General features: G+C 41.7%; 1 long non-coding RNA gene across 1 annotated transcript; it reads right to left on the reverse strand.

Annotated features, from left to right (window-relative positions):
* Positions 1 to 1804: 1804 nt before the first annotated feature.
* On the reverse strand, positions 1805 to 5150 carry LOC309491483. The gene is made up of 3 exons (XR_014203141.1): positions 4860 to 5150; positions 4637 to 4765; positions 1805 to 2169 (listed from the first exon to the last, which is right to left on the reverse strand). It is a non-coding gene; the product is annotated as an uncharacterized lncRNA (long non-coding RNA).
* Between the last annotated feature and the right edge of the window lie 20508 nt (positions 5151 to 25658).

Raw genomic sequence — 25658 nt, forward strand, 5'->3', positions numbered from 1 at the left:
GTGACATATTTTGCACACAGGTAAAGGTGCCCAATATCAGTCATTTCTAAAGTAAAAAAAAACAAAAAAAAAGTGTTTTGGAAAATAGCTCTTTATTTGATAATCATTAAAATTTGTTTTCTATACAGAGATATCGACATCGGTAAATATCGGTATCGGCCATAACAGCAATATTAATATCGGTTATCGGTATCGGACACAATTTTCACATCGGTGCATCACTAGACACAATGTCTGACTTGCGTTGAGTCCAATGCTGTTTCCAGCTTGTTGAAGGTTAACCTTGGTTGGGCGATTATTTTTGTCCAAATAGCCATAGTTGAAGGCATACAATCTTTGAGGAATGCAATCGCAAGAAATTAGATTGCAACTCATGTATTCAAAAAGCAGTTTCACTTCATACTGTGCAACTCCCTCCAGGATATCATGCATAATATCCAGCACAAAGTTCTCTGATACATTAAAGTAAGTCAAGGTATTGAGTACAGAATTTCTTTTAATACCATAACAGGAGTTTTCATTAGGGTTGTCAGCTAGATACTTATAATGTTCCTCATTTAGGTTTCTGCTACGCAATATCACCCGCGGATCATCCTAACTAAATACTTCCTGTGCTAACACCTTGTCAGTGAGGCACAGTCTGCAGTAATGTTTCGCAGAAAAAGATTCAACGTAACCAAGAATACCATTTAGACCAAGGTTATCGCCGGTAAATTGCGCAATAGTACCAAAGATGGGCTCCTCAGAAAATGACACCTTCATTCCCTCCTGCTCAAGTATTTTCACATCATCAACCAATGGGCCAAGTATTTTGTCCATGCCATAGTTTTTTCCATCCTCAGAATGGAACAAAGAAATTAGATGTATGTTCATTAAGGAAGAATTTATGTGTGCTGGCAGGTTACGAAGCACAAAATATAAACAGCCAAGTTTATGAATTCCATGTTGAGATCCTAATGGGTTTGCCGTTTCGAAATCATCGTAGTAAATTTGGATCTGAAGGGCATTGCTATGGATGGAGTACAAAGGATGGTTTTTGTAATACTGTCCATCACACAAATCTCGATACGTGTCACTTTGCCGTTTCTCTTGAATAAGATTACACACCTCATTATTCCTAAAAATGAATTCAAGAGTCTTCAGAAGAGGGATATATATGAAAGTGTCATTAACTGGAATCTGTTCATACATTCCAGAGATCTTATTCTTTCTTGTATCGTATCTGACACCTAAGTGTATTTCAGTAGGTTCAACAACCCCCCATTTCTCACTGAAATATTTTCTCCATTTTGTATCGGTATTAAAATCGGAGAATGGATTATGAAAACTATTAAAAACATCTTCAACTGAACTTCTACTTGTGCTGTCAACAGGCACAACATTTAAAATGTTTTCCCTTAAACTTGTATGGAAATCAGTGACAAAATCCTCCATGCTTTCAACAACTGACATAATAACACTGTTTGCAACACCGTTACCCTGCAATTTAGCTATTATGGATGCACACATTTCTTTGGAACAATCCCTTGAAACAGAAGAAAATTCATGCAAACTTGCATCATTATCTGAACTTTGCTCTGTGTTAGACACAACAAGTGATGCTGCTTCACCGGGATTTGGAGCTTGTTGATTTTGTAGTGATATACATTCTCACTGTTTGATGCTACACCACTAAAATGAAATCTAGTTAAATGTTTTTTAAAACCTGCATAACTATTAAATTGCAAGCAACAACCATCCTGAGCACAAACCAGCTCAAATTTCTTGCCAGGATACAAACCATGTACAAGTTTAAGGTGCCGAATTAATTTTACTGTTGTAGCAAGCAGCGTTTTACAGATGTAGCATCTAAACATCATTCAATAACTTCGCTCTGAGCTCCTTTACCCTTGGGCTCTCACTTGTGGTGCCAACATCAATTCCGTAGATTGTAGTCTGGAGAAAAGTGTACATATTTTTGAGTGGAAGATCATAACTGATGCTGAAAACAAAATGGACCTTGAAGAGTTCATCAATTGCTGCAAGTGAAGAGGATTCTTGACAGGGGATGAGCTTTTTATCAACCACAATGAAGAACTGACTGATAGTTTCCTTGCTGCTCCCTGTGGCAAGAATGTATGGTTGACGATTCTCTTCCGCCTCAAGATGTTCCTGTATACTCCGGCATGCCTGAATGAAGAAAACAAACAAACAAAAACACAAATTTGATTAATAGTAATGACAAACAAGTGCAGGTTTATCAGTTAGTAGGGGTGTGACGAGACGCTCACTCCACGAGACGAGACGAGACACGAGATTGGGTTCACGAGAACAAGACAAGACGAGATTTTTACACAATTTAAGAAATCCTCAATGATGAAATATATGAATGGAAAATAGTCTTTTATTCGACTGAAAATCACAAAATGCAAAACAATTTAGGTGCATTTTGAAATCAACTTGTAATGAATGTTATTTTACTTCTATTTTAATTAATTCTATGCAGTAAAGGACATGCAAACACTGCAAAATGTTTTGCTATAAACTCTACCGTCTGGCTTCTCCCCTGTACGATTTCACATGAGAACTCTAACTCCTTTCCACAAATCGAACATAAAAAAATAAAACAGTATAAATAAAATAAATATAAATAACTGAAATAACACTTTAAATGCAAACCGTAAGTGTGTATCCATAATCAAAGTACTGCTTTCTCAAAACTACAAGTTCAAACAGAAACACATTTTTTTTCTTCAAGCATGAAAAAGAGATAAATGAACTACACAGAACAGCCTAAGATTATGGTAATGTTCTTTTTCAAGAATATAAGCATGTCGACGATTTCTGGCAGCAGTTGAGACCTTTGGGCAGGGCTGCACGATATGAGGAAAAGCTGCGATGTGCGATAACATTGTTTATTGCGATGTCGGATATGTGAATGTTAGCTATGTGAATGTTAGCTATACTGTTCCCATGTCTTAGTGCTTTAATAGGTTCTTTGCATGATAGGTCAAATGTTTATTACCTGCCTGGTTCAGATTACACTATTTTAGCACGATTTTGGCACGATCCGTTTCGTGGAGATTCGGACAACGGGCGTCGGGACGCAAGATTCGATCGTTTTATTTCGTATAGTGTGTCATAGTGGGCGATAACCTACGCGTCTGCGATGCTTCAGGACATCACGACAGAAAGACTAGCATGTTTAATTTTAACGGTCCTCCACGACGGGTTGAATGCGAGCGAGAGTGAGTGTGCGCGAGCGAGTGAGAGTGCGAGCAACAGTGAGTGAGCGTGTGTGTGTGTGTGTGTGTGCGCGCGAGTGAGTGAGTGAGCGAGGGACAGTGAGTGTGTGTGTGTGTGTGTACGCGGAGTGTGTGTGTGATTGGCCCAGCACACAAATGATTTAAAAGTGGCAGGGACATCTTCAATACTAATTTCACCCTCACGCTCCATCACTGACATCACAACAACTCACGAGACAATAGGCTTGTTTGAGATGAGCAAAATCTGCGCAGAATCGATCACCGGTGATCAGCGCGAGATGCATGCCGGTTAGAAATGTGTCCGAGTGCGGTCCGCCTTGCTCTGATGTCATGCTGACGTATGTCAAAAAACTCTCGCGAGCGCAAGCCGCACGTGTCGGATTCTGCAGTCGAGCGCAGTTGCTCTCCACTGACTGCGCTGATCAAAAGCATGATGGGAAACGACTTACTGACGACACAGCTTAATGATCATTGGTTTAAACAACCGTGATGTATGTTCTCTTTTAAAATGTTTGATTTTAAAACTCTGATATCATGTTTTATGTGTATACGTTATGTGTGAATATTCCCAAACTATCTGACAGTGCGATCTCTTTGGGTTATGCAATGTAATTTTTATAAAAAAAAATAATAATAAAAACACATGTCTGTATTAAAGAAAAAAAAAGATTGATAAACATGTATTTGGAATGGAATTAAATAAGTAGGCTACTTATGGGTGTCTTGTTCATTATACTTATTTTCATATAAAAGCAACAGAACTTAAATTCCATCCAGTTTATTAGCAACACTCTGCACGAGCGTGAATCCCGTGAATCCCGCGATATCCATCTTTGATCTCACAGGTGTCAGATCCACTGCGTGAAGAGCGAACTGTCCGGCTTGCCTGCTCTTTTTTCACTCCTCCTCTCACTGCAGCCGCCTACTCTCGCATACATTTCAGGCGAGGCAAGTCGCATCTCAAACAAGCCTAAAGTTTCACCTCGACGAGAAATCTCGTCGCGTTTTAATCTCGCGAGATCTCGTAACACGAGATCTCGTCACACCCCTATCAGTTAGCATAAATTTTAGTCTTTTTAGCTTGATTGAACATTGTACAGAACAAGAGACACTCCAGAAGAAAACAGTATATGCACCAACTAGCTGTTAAAGGTGATTTTTAAGCATTTTTTATTTATTTTTTGTAAGCCATGAAATGACTTGAGACTCGACTCGGACTTCAGCTTAAAGACTTGTGAACATCTCTGGTTTAGATCATTTACATTTAGATAACTTACTATATTTACCCCCATTTACAGTTCATCTAATAGTGAATTATAAGATGGAGAAATTAACGGAGCAAATCTAAGTATAACGCTTCTAGCCCTTGTATTTTGTCACCAATAACCTACTTTTTGAAATACCACCACGTGGTCAACAGCCTGAGAAATACTGATCTTGTGGGGTTTTTTTTCTTCCTGAAGCCTGGGGTGACAAGAGATGCAGAAGTAGAAGGAAGGATGATAGGTCACTGTCCCATTCTGAAAAACACAAAACATATGTTAAATGTCTACACTACAATAACTAAGTTAAGCAGATTTTAAACCATTGCAAGTTAGTTCTGTACAACTCTACCTGGGGAATCCTGTTCCTCCCTTTTCTCTTTGGCAGATGACCGTAATCTTTTCAGCAGTGGAGTGGAAGTCAAGGTTTCTGCTAGCCTGATAACCTTTGCTTTGAAGACAGTTGGCCACCTTTCAAAAAGTCTGGAAGCAGATTCTGACCCAAAGAGGAGCGTGAAGTCCTGAAGAATCTGAAGCAGTTTGCAGAAAACATGTAAAGAAATTACCATAAAATATTACATTTCTTAACAAGCTAAATGTGTTTTCAACAAAGCAGACTATTTGACAATTCTCTGAAACTAGCATTTCAATTTGGTCAAAAAAAAGGAAAGACAAAATCCATACCAATCCTTTAGTATCCAGGAATCGAGGAAAAACTGAGAGAATGGTGGTGGATTTCTCTGGATAAGGTGCTGTCTGTATTCAAACGTGGTCCTCATCTTCTGCATGATGACATCACGGTCACTTGTATGATTCGTCAAGGAGATAGCCTCTAAACTTTGGTCATTATCTAGCTGATCTTCACGGTGACACAGCTGTCTGTCAAGCAAAGGGCCTCCCTTTTCCTCTGTTTTTGGATCATCCTTATTTGCAGAAGGTTTTGTCCCCCGTTGTACTGTTTTGAGGCGCCATGACAAGAACCCAGTGTTCCCTATCGTTCGGTCACTACGACGTACGTCGTGGTGAACGACGAATAGGAATCTCGCTAGAGAGGCCAATCTACTTCGAGTGAAACTAAACGGGCCAATGCATATTGGCGTGCAATCATTTGCATCAGCTGTGCAGCCTCGCAGCGCGGGTATTTAACGAGCAGCTGGTGCGATTGCACTTCAGCTTTTTGCTTCGGAGCCGAGCGTTTCGATGCTGTTTAATCTACTGAGTGATCAAACAACGAGCAAGCTCTTCAAGATGATCTCTCGTGTCTGGTGCGGGCGATACAGCGCAGCAGCGGGGTCGACTTTCTTTTTCTCTCTTTTGTTTTTGTGTTACTGAGCAAAACAAAAAAGCTGTTTTCACAGCTGGTAACGGTGCGCCAAGAGCGCTGAATAGCCGTTCTAATGGCTGGTAAAGACCGCCGTGAAGGGAGACAGCGTACGACAGGTTGCATTCCTGTCTGTGTCCGCTGCGACCGTTCCCCTGCGTGCTTCAGTACCAAGGAGAGTATTTCCCTGAAAGAGCTTACATGGGTGTGAGTTGCGTCTTTCTAAAGATGACATTCCACCCGTGTGTTTCTGGTTGCGGTCGTTTCCTGTCCTCACTGACGGCCACGATCACTGTCTCGCATGCCTGGGAAACATGTGAGACTGTGTTTGTGGGTGGTTCATGTTCTCGCACGGGAACATGACCACGTCGACACGCCGGTCAACTCTTCTTTCTCCGGAAAGTTTGAGTCCCCTCTGTTTGTTGGCCAGCCGCTGCTTGTGTGTAAAAGCACAGCTGCAGGTCTGCTCGGCACTCTGGGGGACCGTGGAGATCGGCGAGAGCTTCCGCGGGGAAAACCCGACGGATCTCTCGCTCCTCAGCGTGTCGTGTGCCGTCGAGCTGCCGGGCTGCAGCGCGGGTTGTCACGGCAACCCAGCGCTCGCTCGGCGCTCTAGGTGCACGGTCTCCTTGTCTATTCTCCGTTGTAGCGCCCTCCCTGGTGGCCACCAGGTGAGGTCTACTTCAGTAGAATGGCTTGGGTGATCTGAGAGCTGAGGGCTTCTCCTTCGGGGAACCAACCCCCTAGGGCCCCTCCCTCTCTAGCGCATCACAAGTTGTGCAGCTTCTGGATGGGATTGCTGGTCCTTCAAAATTGGAGGAACCTAGCGTTTCATTCAGGGCTCCAGCTGAGGGCAGATGTCGATTGCTGGATCGGAGAGAGGGCCTGTTTTGTTCTGGAAATGAGGGTATGCTGAGTTCCCACTGTAATAGTGTGTGTGCTTATGCTGAATCAGATTCAGAACTGACAGCCATGCTTTCCCGGGTCTTTCTCGGATGTGCATTGAAAACCTAGGAGTATGGAGCTATATTGGTGGCAAAATATGGAACGCCAAAAGTGGCAAATTCTGCATAAGTTTTCACCTCTCTCGCTACCCTCGATGGTGGGGTGGCTGTGCCTCTGGCGAGCCACCTCTGCCCTGCATGCGAGGCCAAGGCACTCTTATTGCACGAGGGTAGTTCTAAGCCGGAGTTGAGCTGCGCTTGTCGACTGACCGTGTTCAAGTCACAGCGCAGGCCCTCGGCCAGACGATGTCCACCTTGGTGGTCCAGAAACGCCCCTGGCTGTCCTTGCAGAGGTGCGAGACGTTGTCAAAGTACACTTTCTCGATGCTCCCATCTCACAAGGTGGCCTTTTCGGCGACACTGTTGAGAATTGGCCCAGCAGTTCTCCGCAGTTAGCAGCAGACTGAAGCGCTTTCCCCGACGTACCACCAGAGTGCCTCGTGGGCCGCCCCTCAGTCTACTCGTCGCCAAGGGTGTCATCCCCTGCAAAAAAAAAAAAAAAAAACACTCCGGCACAGCCTGCTCTACTGTGTCCGCTGCAGGAGGATGACACCGCCCGTCTCAGCCACTGTTTAAGTGGTCGGTGAAACAATCACCCCTGAGATGGGTGACCCGGAGATGGGTGGAGCTGCTTTCACCCGGTGAGGGCCGGGGAACGAATCTTTTGAGTGTTCCACCACTGGAGTCACAGTGGTACCTAAATAAAAAAAAATTAAAAAAAAGAGCAGTTCTTCCATCCCTGGGTCTGAAAAGGGCCAGGAGAGCAGTGGGAGGAGAGAATCCTCACCACTCTCATCCGCCTCTTCTATCGCCAGCAGGCAACAGTGTGCGGTTCGAGAACGCAACCAAGCCACCTCCTGCCTCGTGGAACCGGGTAAGTGTTTCACGACACACTCAGACTCCGCTACGGGCCGCCTCCCAGAGAGAGCCTCCCAAGCCGAGCCCCTGTGTTCCACCTCGCTGCCCCACTCCGGGTACGCCTACGGTCCCTTTGGTCCCGCTTGTACGGTCTCTGCGAGCCTGGCTAGTGCTCCCCAGTCCGTCTCGCTGGCTCATTCGGACCATCAGGCTCAGCTATGCGATTCAGTTCGCCCGGCGTCCCTGCAAGTTTCGGGCCATCCACTCCACTACAGTGAGAGCAGCCGATGCCCATGTCTTGTGCGCGGAGATCGCAGTCCTACTGGCGAAGGACGTGATAGAGCCGGTCCCTCCAGCCGATATGAGGTCAGGGCACTACAGTCCCTACTTCATTGTACCCAATAAAGGTGGTGGGTTACGACCGATCTTGGACCTGCTAGTTTTGAATCGGAGCCTTCAAAAGCTACCGTTCAAAATGCTCACGCAGAAACGCATTTTCGAATGCACCCGTCCCCGAGATTGGTTTGCAGCGATCGACCTGATGGACGCGTACTTTCATGTCTCGATTCTTCCCCAACACAGGCCGTTCTGTGCTTGCGTTCGAGGGTCGAGCATATCAGTACAAGGTCCTGCCCTTCGGCCTGTCCCTGTCTACCCGTGTCTTCACGAAAGTCACAGAGGGGGCCCTTGTTCCCATGAGAGAACAGGGCGTTCGCATCCTCAACTGTCTCGACGACTGGCTCATACTGGCACACTCTCGAGATCAGTTATGCGAACACAGGGACCTCGTGCTCAGGCACCTCAGCCAGCTGGGCCTTCAGGTCAACCGGGAAAAGAGCAAACTCGCCCCCGTGCAGAGGATCTCTTTTCTCGGTATGGAGTTGGATTCGGTCACTCAGACAGAGCGCCTCACAGAGCAGCGCGCGCTCAGTTGGTGTTGAACTGCTTGAACACATTCAAAGGCAGGACGGCGGTCCCACTGAAATTCTTTCAGAGGCTCCTGGGGCATATGGCAGCAGCGGTAACCCCGCTTGGACTGCTCCATATGAGACCGCTTCAGCACTGGCTTTTCGGCCGAATCCCGAGATGGGCGTGGCATCACGGCACTCACAGGGTGACAATCACACCGGAGTGCCGCCAGTCCTTCAGTCCGTGGTCAGACCCCTCGTTCCTTCGGGCAGGAGTCCCCTTGGAACAGGTGTCCAGGCATGCTGTGGTTTCACAGATGCCTCTCCCACCGGCTGGGGTGCCACGTAAAACGGGCATGCAGTGTCAGGGGTGTGGACGGACCCCCAACTGCATTGGCACATCAACTGCCTTGAGTTGCTTGCACTACGTCTCACTCTGAGCCGCTTAAAAAAGCCGCTTCAGGGCAGAGACGTGCTGGTCCGTACGGACAACACTGTGACCGTTGCGTACATCAACCGACAAGGTTGTCTACGCTCCCGTCTCATGTCGCAACTCGCCCGTCATCTCCTCCTCTGGAGTCAGAAGCATCTGAGGTCGCTTCTAGCCATGTATGTCCCCGGTGTGCTCAACCGTGTGGCCGACGAGCTATCACGAGCTGTGCTTCGGGAGAATGGCGACTCCACCCCCAGGTGGTTCAGCTGATTTGGAGAGAGTTCGGGGAGGCTCAGGTAGACCTGTTTGCCTCCTCAGACACCTCCCACTGCCAGCTGTTTCACTCCCTGACCGAGGGAACACTCGGCACGGTTGCACTGGCTCACAGCTGGCCCCGGGGCCTTCGCAAAAATGCGTTTTCCCCAGTGAGCCTACTTGCACAGACTCCGTGCAAAGTCAGGGAGGACGAGGAGCAGGTCCTTCTGGTGGCTCCCTATTGGCCCACCCGGACTTGGTTCCCAGAACTCATGCTCCTCGTAACAGTCCCTCCCTAGCCCATTCCTCTGAGGAAGGATCTTCTGACTCAGAGACGGGGCACCCTATGGCACCCGCGTCTGGACCTCTGGAAACTCCATGTCTGGTCCCTGGTGGGACGCGGAGGTTCTAGGTGACTTACCCTCGGAGGTACTTAACACCATCACTTCTGCGCGAGCGCCGTCTTCGAGACGTGTGTACGCCTTGAAGTGGAACCTGTTCGTCGAGTGGTGTTCCTCTCGCAGAGAGGACCCCCGAAGATGTTCGATAGGGTCAGTGCTTTCCTTCTTGCAGCAAGGGTTGGAGCGAAGGCTGTTTCCCTCCACCCTCAAAGTACACGCTGCCGCTATTTCAGCTTATCATGACCACATAGATGGCAAAACAGTTGGAAAGCACGACCTGATCGTCAGGTTCCTTAGGGGGGCGAGACGATTAAATCCTCCTCGTCCCCCCTCCATACCCTCTTGGGACCTTTCCCTAGTGCTCCGAGCACTCCAGGATGCTCCCTTTGAGCCTTTGCAGTCAGCAGACTTAAAGCTTCTCTCCTTGAAGACTTTGCTGCTGATTGCACTGACCTCGATCAAGAGGGTAGGGGACCTGCAAGCATTTTCGGTCGACGAATCGTGCCTAGAGTTCGGGCCGGGTGACAACCATGTTGTACTGAGACCCCGGCCTGGCTATGTGCCCAAGGTTCCTACCACTCCCTTTAGAGATCAGGTAGTGAACCTGCAAGCGCTGCCCCTGGAGGAGGCAGACCCAGCCCTGGCTTTGCTCTGTCCCGTTCGCGCTCTATGTATGTGGACAGAACTCAAGGCGTCAGGACCTCAGACCAGCTCTTTGTCTGTTACGGAGGCCAGCAGAAAGGGAAGGCTGTCTCCAAGCAGAGGATGGCCCACTGGATAGTGGATGCCATCGCCTTGGCTTACCAAGCTCAAGGCGTGCCCTGCCCACTCAGGTTGCATGCACACTCCACGAGAGGCGTTGCATCCTCCTGGGCGCTGGCACGTGGCGCCTCACTAACAGATATCTGTAGAGCTGCGGGCTGGGCGACACCTAACACGTTCGCTAGATACTATAGCCTACGTGTAGAGCCCGTGTCCTCCCATGTTCTCACCCTAAAGGGGTAGAAGCACTGTGAGTACCGGCTCTGTCGGCTTGCTGCACCCTACTGTGCACCCTTATTGCTCCAGAGTCAAAGCCTGTCGAGTCCTCCAAACACCCTCGGCCCGGACGTGGCGGAGCGTCCGGTGCCAGGCCTTTATCCGCTGAATCCTTGAGAACCGGGTCTAGGCTGGGTCCCATATGTGTGACCCTACGGGGATCCCATATGTGTATATCTTCCACGGCTGCTCCTAAACGGAAGCCCGTGTCTTCCCTTGGGCTAAGTCACCCACTATTCATATGCAGTACAACCCTTGGGTTAGTCCATATGTTTATTCCCACATAACTCTTCTTAAGATTGTGGCTCCCGCAGCGTTCCCCTCCCTCAGTTCGGGCACGCTTTCCCAGTGTTATCCAATAATCTCACTGTATGGGTTATCACGGAACAACAGTGAAGGATACTCTCGGTGTAAGCCCTCTCCTATCGTCCTTCCAGGCAAGAAGGTGTAGAGGCTTGCTCAGGGCGCTGGATGGGGTGCAGCAGCTGTGGCACTTTGGTAGGGATTCCTATTCGTCGTTCACCACGACGTACGTCGTAGTGACCGAACGATAGGGAACGTCTCTGTTACATATGGTAACCCTCGTTCCCTGAGGGAGGGAACGGAGACGTACGTCCCGTCGCCACATCTGCTGCGACCCGCCGGGGCAGCCAGCTCACCGGCTCGGCTCCTCAGCAAAAAACTGAAGTGCAATCGCACCAGCTGCTCGTTAAATACCCGCGCTGCGAGGCTGCACAGCTGATGCAAATGATTGCACGCCAATATGCATTGGCCCGTTTAGTTTCACTCGAAGTAGATTGGCCTCTCTAGCGAGATTCCTATTCGTCGTTCACCACGACGTACGTCTCCGTTCCCTCCCTCAGGGAACGAGGGTTACCATATGTAACCGAGACGTTTTTTTGGCCATCATAAAAATGTTCCTTATGAAATGACACAAATTAAAACTCAAAATTGTAACCCTCCATCGAAAATGACAACTTCTTAGAAAGACATTTCTAAATGATCACAAAAATACTGAATGTTCTAATCTCACATTATGACTTACATATCCAGTCCTCCCTTGGGGATCTCTGAGTGAGGGAAACAAGGTGATAATTCCCAAACCATAGTTCTGTTTGGTAAGTCGATGTGGGACTCTCCTGAAAAATGGAAACACTCAATGTTACTTCACAATGATGAGAATTGTTTAAAAATATATAACTAAACTACTCTTATTTTCAGAACAATCAACAGCTTATTACTTAAAATTTGTAGCACCCAACTAATATAGTTCACAATTTATATACTATCTTATACTACAGGGCCGTTGAATGCTTGAATCTGATTGGTTGACGAACGTTCTAAGGTGTGCATTATTTTCAGGGAAACGCACGGCTAAAGTAGTTCCAGGCAGGTCTCGACCGCATTACAGTTCCATATCACTTCGCGTAGTCAACTGTAATAACGGAAAATAGGATACAATTCATAACAAGAAAAAGCATTTCGCCCCATGCGCTTGATCTGCAATTTTCAATGTCTAGCTTCACAATCAATAGAAACATGTTGTTTAATTTGAATAAATAAACTATAAAGTCCTATCTATAATCAATAGAAAATTAAACTGAATATAGGCTAAATAAATGGATAGTCCTGCAGCATGGATTTTTATTGCAGATAATTGAACAAATAAATAATTATTGATAGGCCTACTTGTTAAAAGGGCTTTGGGTTTCATTTATTTGGCTAGTCTACTGTCATCTGTCAATAATAGAAAAAAAAGAATTAACGAATTAATTAAAACGAACTGAATGAATTAAAAAATTATAATATTGACGCACATGCTTTTCTGTCTCATTATTGCAACATCTCTCTCTAATAACTGCATTAATAACTGCATAAAGCCGGGAACACACTTTAAGGCCGGTTATGAATGTAATTTGATACTTATGACTGATCATGCCCAAACGCGTGTTCAGCGCGTTCAGTCTGTGTTCAAAGTCGGTGTTTAAAATCTGCTGCAGTCGATGAAAACAGTCAGAGAATGTGTCAGCTAGTCGTGTGTCCCCAGCATTAGTCTGCTATCAGCGGCTCAAACCTCCGTTACTAACTCTACCTAACCCTAACCCAGCATTAGTCTGCTATCAGCGGCTCAAACCTCCGTTACTAACTCTACCTAACCCTAACCCTAACCCAGCATTAGTCTGCTATCAGCGGCTCAAACCTCCATTACTAACTCTGAAATGACGTTTTGGAATTAGCAACGGAGGCATGGGATTAGATGCGTAAGAAATTAGTCCTACATACAAGAGCGTTTTAATGACAAAAACTTTACAAACGTCTTGAAATACATAATCTGAACAATGTTTCGAGGTTTGGTAATGTTGTGGCCAATTCTCTGTCTCTGGTTCAGGTCTTCAATATCAGGTTCAGGTCTCAGAAGAAATCTTTCAGAGTCGAAGTTTCAGGCCTCAGAAGTAACTTTATTGAACAATTCAACAAAGTGAGATGGTAGCTAAGCATCTAATTTTACAATGGTTTTCTCTCAGATCTTATACCTTTTCTCTCATCCCTTGGTGTCCAATTTCCTCGCTTGGTGACCAATTAGCGTTATCATGGTTATCTTTTTCTCTTTGCTCCTCCTTGTCACGTCGCCACGATTAGAAACACCTGCATTAATGTCCAATTTCTATTGGTGGCCATACTGGCGCATGCGCTTTATTAAATATGATTTCATATATGGTTTTTCGGGTACTTTTCCACTCTTGTCCTTAGACTACCTTTCACCCAGTTTTTGTCCTGTCCTCACACAACCTCTTCCTCGTAAACACTTTTGACAGGTTCAGTGTTTCCCATCATTTTGTCCCCTTTGACCTGTTCTCTCTGTTTCCCATGATTTTAGGCCTTCGTTTCCCCTGCTTTTGGGCCTCCCATATTCTAGGCCTAGTTTCCCTAATATTCATATCATGCATTTGAATAGGATTTATGTGTGACACAGATGAGACAAAGAAAATTCTCCAACAGTAACTGTAGTATAAGCGGAATAATTGACTTCAGGCCGTTGAATTATTAGAAAAATAATGCACACCCGAGGTGTAACGGCCACTCCGCTTCGCGTCGTGACCGCATTACCACCTCGGGTGTGCATTATTTTTCTAATAATTCAACGGCCTGTCGTCAATTATTCCTTACATAATCACTAACAAATTAAATAACCCAAGACTATTACATTTTGATAATTACCCTTCTGTCTCAATCACGTGTGCAACCAAGATGTTCACCATCAGTTTTCTCATGTCATCGCTAATTGTCCCTGTATCTTCATACTCCTTCAGCACATTTGCTCCACCTGGTCTTGTGTGTAGAATTTCTTTTTCAACTATAAAAAGAGGAACATTAACCAATTATGTAAGGAATGAAATGCATCCAGCCAGTTGTTATAGCAGAATAAAGTCAAGTCAAGTCAAGTTTATTTGTATAGCGCTTTTCACAATACAGATTGCATCAAAGCAGCTTCACAGTATTAAATTAAAATAATACAACAAAGTTTGTTTCAATAGGAATTTATTGATTGATAAAATTAAATTAAATATCCCCAAAATATCCCCAACTGAGCAAGCCAAAGGCAACAGTGGCAAGGAACCGAAAAACTCCATCAAGTGACCTAATGGTGTCCTAAAACTCCATCAGGTGCCTTAATGGAGAAAAAAAACCTTGGGAGAACCCAGGCTCAGTCGGGGGCCAGTTCTCCTCTGGCATTGGATAGAGGCCGGATTGTAGTTTGAACTGTAGGATTATATGAATGCCTGGCTGAAGAGATGCGACTTTAATCTAGTTTTAAACTGAGAGAGCGAGTCTGAGCAACGAACAGTATCAGGAAGACTATTCCAGAGTTTTGGAGCCAAATGTGAAAATGCTCTCCCTCCTTTGGTGGTTCTGGATATCCTAGGTATGACCAAAAGCCTTGAATTTAGTGATCTCAAAGAGCGCGATGGATTATAGGGCGATAGAAGATCCGTTAAATAGACTGGAGCTAAGCCGTTTAGGGCTTTATAAGTCAGTAGCAATACCTTGTAATTAATACGGAACTTTATAGGTAACCAATGCAGTGATGATAAAATCGGTGTTATATGATCATATTTTCTTGATCTCGTAAGAACTCTAGCGGCGGCATTTTGGACTAACTGTAGCTTGTTTATTGAGGATGCAGGACAACCAGCTAATAAAGCATTACAGTAATCCAGTCTCGAGGTCATGAATGCATGAACTAACTTTTCTGCATCAGAAACTGATAGCATATTACGTAGCTTAGCAATGTTTCTAAGGTGGAAAAAGGCTGTTTTTGTAACATAAGAAATATGATTTTCAAAAGACAGGTTGCAATCGAGTATAACACCCAGGTCTTTTACTGTAGAGGATAAAGTAACAGGACATCCTATGATGTTAAAGTTGTATTGTGCGAGGTTTTGTGGGCGGTTTTTTGAACCGATAAGTATTACCTCTGTCTTGTCTGGATTTAATAAAAGAAAATTACGCGTCATCCAATCTTTTATATCTTTAACACACTCTGTCAATTTGGAAAATGTAGCGTTTTCATCCGGCCGTGATGAAATATATATTTGAGTGTCATCAGCATAACAATGGAAACTAATTCCATGTTTCCTTATAATATTTCCAAGTGGCATCATATATATTGAAAATAACAGAGGGCCTAATACAGATCCCTGCGGCACTCCATAGTTTACTGGAGTTATGATCGATTTTTCTCCATTTAAATAGACAAAATGGTAGCGGTCAGATAGGTATGATTTGAACCAGCTTAGTGCTTGTCCTTGAACACCAGTATAATTTTGTAGTCGATCTAAGAGTATTGTGTGATCTATAGTATCGAACGCAGCACTAAGATCAAGTAAAACTAGTATTGAGATACAGCCTTGGTCAGAAGCTAAAAGTAAATCATTTGTGATTTTAACGAGCGCAGTTTCAGTGCTATGATGCGGTCTGAATCCAGACTGAAACTTTTCATAGATATCATTTTGTTGCAAGAAAGAGCCCAGTTGAGCGGACACCACTTTTTCTAATATTTTAGACATAAATGGAAGATTTGAAATGGGTCTATAATTTGCTAGATTATTATGATCTAATTGTGGTTTCTTAATGAGAGGTTTTATAACTGCCAGTTTAAATGTTCTTGGAACATGACCTAAAGATAAAGACGAGTTAATAATATTGAGGAGAGGCTCTTCCACTACAGATAACACTTCTTTCAGTAGTTTAGTTGGTATAGGATCTAATAAACATGTTGTTGTTTTAGATGAAGTGATAAGTTTATTTAACTCTTTTTGTTCTATAGTTGTAAAGCACTGTAATTGTTCTTTCGGGGTGATAATTGAAGCTGAATTGTAAGGCGCGATTGAAGATTGAACGTTTATAATTGTGGTTCTGATGCTTTCTATTTTCTCAGTGAAGAAGTTCATGAAATCATTACTACTGAACTGTAACGGGATATTTTGTTCGGGTGACGTCTGTTTATTTGTTAGTCTAGCCACGGTGTTAAATAGAAACCTTGGATTGTTTTGGTTGTTTTCTATTAGTTTGCGGAGGTGCTCAGCCCTGGCAGCTTTTAGGGCCTTTTTATAACGTGACATACTGTCTTTCCACGCGATTCTAAAGACCTCTAAATTAGTTTGTTTCCATTTACGCTCTAAAATACGGGTTTCTCTCTTTAAAACATGCGTAGTATTGTTATACCATGGTGCTTTATTTTTCTCTCTGACCTTTTTTAATTTAATAGGTGCAACCACATCCAATGTTCTAGAGAGAATGGTGCTCATAGTGCTAGTTAGTTCTTCTAGTTCATCTGTTTGTTTGGGTTCAGGCAGAAGCTGAGACAGATTAGATAAGCAATTTGAGAAATTATCTATGGTGGATGGGAGGATTGTTCTGCCTGGTTGATAACGCGACGCCGCATGACATATTACAGCAGTACGTAATATGCAAGTTACCATGTAGTGATCAGTGACTTCATCACTTTGTGGAATGATATCTATATCGGTTGGATCGGTTCCGTGTGATATAATTAAATCGAGTGTATGATTAAGACGATGAGTTGGTCCGGTGACGTTTTGCTTGACCCCAAATGAATTTAATAAATCTGTAAACGCAGCTCCTAACGCATCATTTGGATTATCTACGTGTATGTTAAAATCTCCAACAATTAATGCTTTATCGACATTGACTAATAGGTCTGAGAGAAAATCTGCAAACTCTTTTAGGAAATCAGCGTAAGGCCCTGGCGGTCTATATACGGTAGCCAAGGCTAGAGATAATAGGGATGTTTTTCTAACATCTAAGAGCGTAACATTTAGTACAAGTACTTCAAATGAAATAAACTTATAACCCGTTTTCTGAGTAACATTTAGAATATCTTTATAAATGGTTGCAACACCTCCGCCACGGCCAATCAGACGGGGCTCATGCTTATAACAGTATCCAGGAGGAGTAGACTCATTAATACCGAAATAATCATTTGGTTTAAGCCAGGTTTCAGTAAGGCAAAGTACATCGAAGCTATTATCTGTGACTATTTCATTTACAATAACTGCCTTAGGTGTGAGTGATCTAATGTTTAGAAGACCTAGCTTTAGAAATAGTTTTTGTTTACTAATAGCAACATTTTCTGTTTTAATAACAACTAGATTTTTCCTAGATCCTGCATTAGATTTATTATTTGATCTCACTAAACGAGGAATAGACACGGTTTCTATGCAATGTTCTACACTAGTATTTATATCAGTTGAATTGGTGCAGCAGAGACTATGATTTGGACTTTTGGTTACTAGTCAAAGGGTATTTAACATTTTGGAGATGTTATCTGACAGAAGATCCGCTCCGAATCTGCTTGGGTGTAAGCCATCAGCACGGAAAAGCCTAGGACGCTCCCAAAACAGATTCCAATTATTTACAAAGAGCAGTTTCTGCTCATTGCACCATGACATTAACCATTCATTTAGCGCAAATAATCTGCTGAACTTTTCATGCCCTAGTCGGTACGTGGGAAGCGGTCCTGACACAATGATCGTTGTTTCAGGCGATGTGCTGCGTACCGTATCGATTAGATTCCTGAAGTCTTTCTTCAGAATCTCCGTCTGGCGCAGCCTGATGTCGTTCACTCCCGCGTGCAGGACCACAGTTCCGACGCGCTCGTCACCGTTCAGGATCTCGGGAACGCGAGCAGCGATTTCAGAAACACGAGCACCAGGGAAGCAGTGACTTTGCACCTTACTTGTACCTAACGTAGCGTGTACGTGCCGAACGATGGAATCGCCGATGATCACAGCATCGCGTTCTGTTTCGCGTAGAGGGGAGAAGCGGTTTTGTGTCGATAACTCGAAAACCGGGAGGGTCGGAGAAAGTCTTGGTCTAAACCTGACTCGCGTCTTCCGCTGCGGAACCACCCAGGCTTCGTGGTGGCGTGTTGGAGCCGGAGTGAACGAGACCATGGCTGATTGCGACCGATGCTGAGGAACGCACGGAGTAGACGCGGTCGGAGTCAGCGGGTTAGTAACGTTAAACACTGATTTGTGTGCGTCGGCGCGTGATGTTTCAAGAGCCAAACACCGGTCTCTCAGCTCGGCCTGTCTCAATAAAAGGTTGTGGATCTGTTTCTCAACAGCTTCCAGCTCAGACTGCAGTGCGTGAAGCTCAAATGTGTCCTCACCTGCACCAAGCGGTAGACTACTTACATCTGATATATTCGCCATTTTAACAGATGGACAGTGAGTTAGCAACGAAGCTACCAGTGATGCTATCAATATTAATACTAATTTATATTATAAGTTTGTTTGTAAATGAGTGTGGAGAAGACGCGTTCAGCCGTGATCCACGGACGTAACCTTTAAGAGTATGCAGCGTTGGATCACTAATAGGCTTGAGACGCGTCTGCTCAACAGTCCGCGTTGTAACAATGAGGTTTGAGCAGTAGTGCTTCTCAGTGAGGAAGAGTAGAAAATGTTCGTTGTAAGCGGGTTTAAAGAGAAAAATCAAGAATTATAAATCAAATCGATAGAGCTCCAAAAACAACAACGCATTCAGACGCAACGCATGATAATGACAAGACATTATTCACCGTGTTTGTTGAGTGTTTCTTATTCACCTGAGCTTTTATGAACTCAAAGGCGCGAGAGAAAATAAATAAATAAAAATAACGTTAGCTGAGCGCAAGGGTGGCGCGTTAACAGGCTAGCGAATTACTAGCGTGTTATGCGTCAGGGTTGGGTAAGCTGTATTTAGTAGTAATATAAACAACTAGAAATTGTAGTAAATGATGGTTCAAAACAAGGAAATACGAGGCTAAGACGGAGCTTACAGCTCCGAAGCAAACACACTCACAGCAGGCAGCGAGAAAAATCAAGAATTATAAATCAAATCGATAGAGCTCCAAAAACAACAACGCATTCAGACGCGACGCATGATAATAACAGGACAAGACATTACTCACCGTGTTTGTTGAGTGATTCTTACTCACCTGAGCTTTTATGAACTCAAAGGCGCGAGCGCGCGAGAGACAAATAAATAAATAAAAATAGCTGAGCGCACGGGTGGCGCGTTAGCAGGCTAGCGAATTACTACCGTGTTGTGCTAGTAGCAACGGAAGCCAGCGATGTTGGGCAAGCCGTATTTAGTAGTAGTATAAACAACTAGAAATTGTAGTAAATTCTGGTTCAAAACAAGGAAATACGAGGCTAAGACGGAGCTTACAGCACCGAAGCAAAAACACTCACGGCAGACATAAATAAACTCCGACAGGCTGATCAGGACATGAAGCGGTGGGTTCTTGAAAATTTTAAATATGAAGGGGTTTTACTTTAGCTCACCTGCCATCTCTCAATAACCATGAAAAAAAAAAAAAAAAAAAAAAAAATATATATATATATATATATATATATTTGCACAGATTAACTGTTCACCAAAAGACTAGTCATGTGCGCTAACGAAGTAAATAGGGTCAATTGACCAATCAGAATCAAATGTTCCACAGAGCCATGTAATAAGAGAGTAGAAAATGCAGGAATATTTAAATGCCCTGAACGATGGTCCTGAACTGGAAAATTGCTATTGTGTATAAAAAAAAATAAAAAAAAATATGAATTAAACTTTTAGCATGTAAAGCTCAAGGTTATGATAAGTAAATCCCCCAATGTCTGTGTAAGGCTACTGGGACTCACATCTCTGGCCTGTAAGCTTTGAGAAGCCTCATTATCATCCTTCCTGAATCGTTTTGGACTAAACCAGTCACTGTCCTCACTGCTTTTTGAAGTTAGAGACAGTGTATCTGTATCCAAGCTGACTGAAGATTGAGGTGTGGAAGGTCCTGTTAATGTTCAAACTAGGGTTAATAGACATATTTGGAATACATTTATCCACACATCATCAACACTAGCTACAACATTTAAAATACTGTACATATTAAACACTACCAGCATTCATTCAGATATTGGGATTTGATATCATTCAATAGCTCCTGTTATCACTCACCAATGTCATTCAATTAATTTATGACAAAAACCAACCCACTGGTGGTCATTAGATCAGGAAACACATCTTTATCCACCTCTGTGCCAGTGTCATCTGTAACTGTAACTGCAAGATCTTCCGGAATTGAGAACTTCTCTTTCACTGCACAACAAAAGTTTTATCAAATTTAGGCAATGCTTTATTCACAATTTGACACATAAGGATAGCTATATATATATATATATCCCCTTATGTGTCAAATTGTGAATAAAGCATTGCCTAAATTCTTGCAGTTACAGTTACAGATGACACTGGCACAGAGGTGGATAAAGATGTGTTTCCTGATCTAATGACCACCAGTGGGTTGGTTTTTGTCATAAATTAATTGAATGACATATATACAATATATATCATATATAAAACTATATACAATATATATAGTTTTAGGTTGGTAAGATTTTTAATGTTTTTTGTTTTTTTTAAGTCTCTTTTGCTAATCAAGGCTGCATTTATTTGATTAAAAAATTACAAAAGAATATTAATAATATTGTGAAATATTATTACAATTTAAAACAGTTATTTTCTGTGTAATATACAGTAATAGTGTAATTTATTCCTGTGATCGCTGAATTTTTTGCATCATTACTCCAGTCTTCAGTGTCACATGATCCTTCAGAAAACATTCTAATATGATGATTTAAATGCACACCAAACATTTCTGGTTATTATCAGTGTTGAAAACAGTTTTTTACATTTTTATTTCAGGATTTTTTTGAAAAGAAAGTTCAAAAGAACAGCATTTATCTGAAACGGAAAGCTTTTGTAACATTAAACACTACCCGTTCAAAAGTTTGGGGTCAGTAATAATTTAAATTTTATTTTTGGGGGGAAAATAAATAACATAAATCAATAATTTTATTCATCAAGGGTGAGTTAAATTGTTCAAACCAGTGCTCGAAGTGGGGCGGTACTCACCGGTACGCAGTACCGGCACTTCTGCATTTTACTCCAAAACTTTTTCTTGCGTACCGCTACTTCTCGCATGTAGCCGGTACTCTACCACTGACAGAAAAAGCGTCAGTGTCACGCCCATTTCACATATACTCCGTTTGCAGTGCGTATTTTTTTCCCGCACCCATATTAACAGGTTAGAGCTTTCACACTGCATGCGGATGCGGTCCGGCAATGCGTTCCAGGACCGAGTCTATTTCTGCTGTGCTGCACGCGCTTAAAGTGACAGCGCATGGTTCGTGGTCAAAATTAACACAGAATATGACATGAAAATATAATAATCTCACTATAAATGCATTTAATTAAATAAAATGTAGTAATCTCACCATAAATGTATTTTTGGACTTGCAGACTTGGAGTTCCGTTTTTATACACACACACACACACGCACGCACGCACGCACGCACGCACACACACACACACATACACGACTTGTTTAAATACATTTATGTTGTTAATAAATATCAATAAATTGTTGTTGTACCAGCAATATCTCCAAGTTTTGTTTTTCACTGTAGAAATCTCAAATGTCATGATTACTTGCCAATGCAAGAGAGTACCGGCACCTTTCCCCCCCCACTTCAAGCACTGGTTCAAACGTTACAGTAAAGACATTTATAATATTAGAAAATATTCTATTTTAAATAAATACTGTTCTTTTGAACTTTCTATTCATCAAATAATTCTGAGAAAAAAATTGTACACAACTGTTTTCAACATTGAAAATAATAGGTAATGAATGTTTGAGCATCAAATCATCATATTAGAATGATTTCTGAAGGATCAGACACTGAAGACTGGAGTAATGATGCTGAAAATTCAGCTTTGATCACAGGAATGAATTACACTTTACTATATATTACATAGAAAACAATAATTTTACATTGTCATATAATTTCACAATATTAATGTTTTTTATTTATTTTTTTATCAAATAAATGCAGCCTTGGTGAGCAGAAGAGACTTCTTTTAAAAACATAAAAAATCGTACCGATCTAAAACTTTTGACCGGTAATGAATATATACACCTAATTATTAATAACGACTTCATTACTTACATTCTGCTATAAATATATCAAAGCAAGCCTCTGGGATTTTTATGAACTTCTTCTGATGTCTAAATTGTGCTTTGACTATCATAGTGATTTTACCTCTGAACTCCTGTGGGAGAGGAATAAACATCTTACTGGGTTGCTAACTTGCTATAAATAAAATTTGATTCAATATGAAACCATTTTCTTTTTTTAAGTGATAAAATAAATTACATTTCAAAATATCAAAACATCAAAGATGCCATTTTCATTTTCTCCATGTAAACGCAAATTTGTGAAACCGACGTCTTACGCATACACATTACGAGATCAATATATCGATTGACTACTGTCCACGTCTGACTTTGCTCCATTAAATATGAGTAAAATGTACAAATAAACAAAAATAAATCAGCTGCATGTGAACAAATCTATATTTATTTTTTCTTTTTTTTCTTTTTTTTTTCTGTCCGTCGACTCTTTTTTTTCTTTTTTATTGCAGAACTTGCACATAATTACAAGCTCAGGGAAGTGAAGCAAGGTTGTATCTCTTACAATGAACAAACAATGAAACGAGGAGAAAAAAAAAATACATATCCTGGATTTGCATGAAGCACATTATGTAATTATACATACAAAAAAAGAAAAGAAAAGCATAACAACAAGGTTAAGTCATATCTTTTAATAAATCATCATAATGCATCAAAAATGTTGCACTTTTTTTGTTATTTATAAGTCTAAGGGAAGAAATAAAATAATTAAGGTCAGCAAGAAAAAGAGGGAAGCTCAAAGGAGACTTAAGCCATTTTTGCTTGTGGATGAAGAATTTTGCATATAAGATAAGGAAGTTAACAACATGTTCAAGGGACATCCGCTTTGGGTTTTCATAATAAAAGATAATCTCTTTAAGAATGAAGGTGTGGGTCACATTTGTAGGGCCAAAAACAAAAGCACTTAAATTAGCCCAAAATCGATTGGTTACATTACACTCACAAAATAAATGGGGGACAGTTTCCTCAACAAAACCACAAAAAAAGCAAGTCTCATCAATATCAGAATATTTAGAAATGGAAGAGTTAACAGGATAGATTTTATGAAGGATTTTATAATGAATTTCCTTAACTTTGTTGGATACACAAAATTGACTAGGCAAAAGCCAGGCCTTTCTCCAAATTACATTTGTTACAAGGGATCCCCAATAGAATTTACCCCTTGGAGTAACTTTTCTCTTCATTTGAAAAATTGAGCGAATATGTCTGTTGTTGCATTTTCGATCTAAAAAATCTATCTCGCCCAAGCGTAAAGCCGGATAAACACTATTACCTTTACTGAAGTTAAGGTGATTTTTAATTAGCTGAATTAAGCCTGCTGGGATAGCTTTTATCAAGGTATTATATTCCTTTGGTGGAACTGGAAAGTTATGGTGATTTCAAAAATTGCTTGTAAGTTAGAATATGACCAGAATCATCAAAGACAGATAGAATGCAATTAAAATTATTGTTAAACCATCTAGGGAAAAAGAGAGATTTATTTCTAACGGTTATATCCGCGTTATTCCAAAAGAGAACTTTGTGGGGGGAAAAGCAATGGACAAAACACAATTTCCACGAGAGAAGGCATTGCTGATGAAAGTTAGATAATGAGATGGGTAACTTGCTAGGTAAAAAGTTACACTTTAATAGGAAAGACAGGCCACCGAGTTTGTTGAAGATATTATTAGGAATGAAAAACCATAACGACACTGGATTCACAAGGCATCTTTTCAGCCAGTTTACTTTAAAGGTGTTTATAGTATCAGCAAAATCTAAAAAGTCAAGGCCACCTTCACCTCTGGAATTAGAGAGTACTTCTTTTTTCAATTTGTGAGGCCTATTTTTCCAAATAAAATCCAAAAATATTTAGTTAATTTCCCTTATAGCTTTATCATTGATAAACAAAGAAAGAGCAGGGTATACAAAGCGAGAGAGCCCTTCCACCTTAGAGAAAAGGACTCTACCGTATAATGAAAGATCTCTCTGAAGCCAGATGTTAAAGACGTTTTTAGTTTTTGTCATTTTATCAGAAAAGTTTAAAAGATGTCTGGTAACTGGATTTTTAGTGATATGGATACCTAGATATTTTACACAGTTTTTAACAGGGATCCCCTCCAATGATGTCTCATCTATATCATGAATTGAGATAATTTCGAAATATTAAGTTTTAGACCCGAAGCACAAGAAAATTGTTCCACCAATTCCAGAGCATTAGGTAACTGTTTTTTATCCTCCAAGAATAGTGTGGTGTCGTCCGCTAACTGTGCAATTTTAAACTCCCGATCAAATATAGAGATTCCTGTCAAACTTTCATTTTGGTTAATCCTTAGACAAAGTAGTTCAGTGGCTAAAAGAAATAAAAACGGGGAGATTGGACAGCCCTGTCTGACTCCACGATGGATGTCAAACCTTTTGGATGTATCAAAGTTAACGATCACTGAGCTGTTAATATCTCTATAAAACATGGTTACAGTATCAATAAATGATTTACCGAATCCAAATAACTCTAGAGTGCGAAAAAGAAATTTGTGTTCTAAGGAATCAAAAGCTTTTTGAAAATCAAGAAAAAGTATGAGACCGTCTGAGTGAATTAAATTAGAGTAATCTAGCATATCTAATACTAACCTTATATTATTAGATATGTGACGGCCTTTCATGAAGCCCGACTGAGATTCTGAAATAATGTTATTTAGACCAGTACGTAATCTTTTAGCATAAACGGAGGCTAACATTTTATAATCTAATGTTAAAAGAGTAATAGGCCGCCAATTGTCAATTAATAAAGGGTCCTTGCTTGACTTGGGTATAAGGGATTTCATTTCATTTCATTTAATTTATTAAGATCCCCATTAGCGCCTGAAATATCAGTTGCTATTCTTCCTGGGGTCTCCTCTTCATTACATCACACATTTACATAATTCATCATTTTGTACATTATTCACACTCACACTCACACTCACACCCACACACACCCATCCACAATAGCCCAATGCAATTAAATAAAAAAACAAAAAAAAAACAAAAAAAAATGCTATACATTTGAACATATAATCCATAAATAGCTCTCCAATACAAACTATAAAACATCTTTTCATATTACCATACTCTTCCAACATCATGACTCTTGTGTGAACAGAAACAATTTTAATTTCTTTTTAAAACAATTTCTATTATTTTCCAACAACAAAAATCCTGGTAATCCATTCCATGCAACCATGGCCCGATAAAAAACTGCTTTCTGAAACTGATTAGTTCTTACTTGAGGCAAAACAAATTGCATTCCAGTGGTTTGTCTTGTGCAGTAATTATGTTGATCAGCAAAAAATGTCAATTTTCTGTAAATTATTTCAGGAATTTTTGTTTCAAT

The sequence above is a fragment of the Leuciscus leuciscus genome (assembly GCF_965113295.1).
Source record: "Leuciscus leuciscus genome assembly, contig: HAP1_SCAFFOLD_279, whole genome shotgun sequence".
Taxonomy (NCBI): domain Eukaryota; kingdom Metazoa; phylum Chordata; class Actinopteri; order Cypriniformes; family Leuciscidae; genus Leuciscus; species Leuciscus leuciscus.